The sequence below is a fragment of the Myotis davidii genome, unplaced genomic scaffold (genome assembly GCF_000327345.1).
Source record: "Myotis davidii unplaced genomic scaffold, ASM32734v1 scaffold1113, whole genome shotgun sequence".
Lineage (NCBI taxonomy): Eukaryota > Metazoa > Chordata > Mammalia > Chiroptera > Vespertilionidae > Myotis > Myotis davidii.
The window spans coordinates 353,000-355,433 of record NW_006284942.1 but is presented as its reverse complement, the minus strand read 5'-3'; the positions used below and the strand labels follow the sequence as shown (position 1 = coordinate 355,433).

At 44.9% G+C, this 2,434-nt stretch overlaps 1 protein-coding gene across 1 annotated transcript in view; it reads right to left on the bottom strand.

Annotated features, from left to right (window-relative positions):
- Positions 1–2,434, bottom strand: part of PPP1R16B (protein phosphatase 1 regulatory subunit 16B) — a gene marked incomplete at its 5' end in the record, with an annotated part of 72,547 nt that overhangs the window by 69,831 nt on the left and 282 nt on the right. The window lies entirely within an intron of this gene.

Here is a 2,434-nt window from a genome sequence, read left to right as displayed (position 1 = left end):
GTGGAATAATGTATCCAGGATATCCTCACTTACACAAAAATAAAGACAAGAAAATCCCAACTAGCTCCCACTTCTCCAAGCCCACAGATACACAGGTAAACGGGAAAAATGCCTGGTAGGAAACACCAAACACCAGTATTAATTTCAGAAGGGAGGGAGGGAGGGAGGGAGAGAGAGAGAAACATTTTACTCTGCATACTTCTGTGTTTAATTTTTTACAAGAAGAATGTTTGTGTATGTTCGGGTCCTTTAAAAACATTAGTCTTGTAAAAAACAAACTAACAAACGGAAAAGGTGTTTTGAGATGGTCACCGCGTTGGTGCAGGGTTAGGGTCACTTTTCAAAGAGCTGTCAATCAAGGATCTTGTCTAGTTCTTGCCACTCCCCCTTGAGGGCCAGGCTCAAACCCCCGTTTTGCAGATTAAGAAACTGGACCCAGAGAGGTGAAGCCAGCTGCTCAAGGTCACACCAGGGCTGAGGGGCCCTGGTGCTCTTCCTAACCAGAACACCAGGGGTGGGGGGTGGTTTGCAGTTCTCCCCCAGTACCTGTCTCAATACTTAGTACTGGTAATTTTGTTGTTATTTTCATCATCCAAAAACAGCTAGCAGTTGTTAAACATTTATGATGTAGCAGAAAGTACCCTATTTTTGGGGGGTGGGCAGCAGGCTGGGGGTGGGGGCGGTGCTGACCTTCTGAGGCAGCACAGCCAGCTCACAGAGCCTCTGCAAAGGGAGGGGGAAATGGGATTTTGTCAGGGAAGAAGGGAGTAAAAGATGAAAGAGGAGCTGATGAACTATCGCCCACAACAAAAATTAGACATCATGATGTGCCTCCCACTGAGTGGGATGGGCCTGCCGCGTCACCCAGCAAATGGCACGTGGGAAGGAGCCTGGAGGGGTCGTGTCCCCTGAGCCTGGGATTTCATGCTTCTGAGGGGGCTGCTCAGCGCAGGCTCTGGGCTCAATGCTTCCAGGCATGCCTCTCTGCTTATTCCCCAGGGCGCTCTGTAACAGGGCACAAACGGAATTGTGCTTCACACAGGCATAAAACCCAACACCTTCTAGCATAGTAAATGCCACCACGTCTCAGTTATTTCGTTGATTGCTTGAGCACCAAGCGTCTGGGTGTACAGAGGCAGGAGCCCAGAGGGACCCAGGAAACATGGCTAGGCCCCTTGTGGGACAGGCAGAAAGGATTTGTATCCAAAGAGGGACCAGAGGGACCAGAGGCTGCTGAGGGTGAACACAGGACACAAGCATAAATCTCAACTGCCCAATGAGCAGGCGTGACCCCTCAGAGCGTGCTCAGAGAGCACATTGGCTAAATCATGGATCCTCCATTCATCCTCATAGCAGGAAGCAAACCTACAAGGCCATGAAGCCAGTGGCAACAGCTTGAATCCTGGGGGTTCTGATCCTGGTCTGCCACCTTGGTCAAGGTTCTGAACCTCTCTGGGTCTCAGTTTCCCTATCTGTAAAATGAGTGTTTTATACCTGCCTCTTAGGTATTGTGATATCTGGGCCATGGGACACATAATATTATAATTAAATAAAAATATAACAACTACAGAGTCCCCATAAAATGTGGAAACAGATTATATGAGTGTGTATATGTGTTTATATTTATTTACTCATTTGCTTTGTAAAGTGAAAATGGCCTAGACAACATTGTGTATATTCTTCTGTTTCCAGACTTTATGAGCATAACTATGATTATTTTATACACATATAAATATTTAATTTATATATTTATAATTACAACATAATGTTTATATTATATACTACTTTATATTATGTAACCACTGTATTATTTTATTTTATTATATTATTACTCTATTTTATCTTGTTATATAAGTATATATGTCTATAATGAAATGTCAAGAAATTCACAGGCATTTAATGTCACAGCAAGTCCTTGAGATAGATGCAATTATTATCCCCATTTTACACAGATGGAAATTGAGGTATAGGAAGCGAACTGACTAGGGTCTACCTGCTAGGGTCACTGAGGGAATGCTTGATTGACAAAGTCAGTTTTAGACCCCTATAGTCTAACTTCAGAGCCTATGCGATTAACCACCCCCTACACCATCTACCTCTGCAGCAAAAGCTAAATGAAAGGGACCTGCATACTGAGCTCCCGCTCGGGGCCAGGCACAGAGGAGGCACCTAAGAAATGAAAGATCCTATGAGCACTGAGCTCTTGGAGGAGAGACCCGACCCAACCTGTTCACCAAATACCTAGAAAGATAATGTGCAAGAAGTAGGTTGTCAGTAAATCTTTCTGGCAAGAAAGAAAAATGATGATGTTCATTAGCAAAGGCTAGCATTTTTGTTTCCCCCCAAAAAAGTCTAAGATGAACTTGGAGCCTTCCTAAGATGTGTGCGGTCAGGACACACCCCGCCCCCACCCCCCTCAGCCCAGGCCTCTACA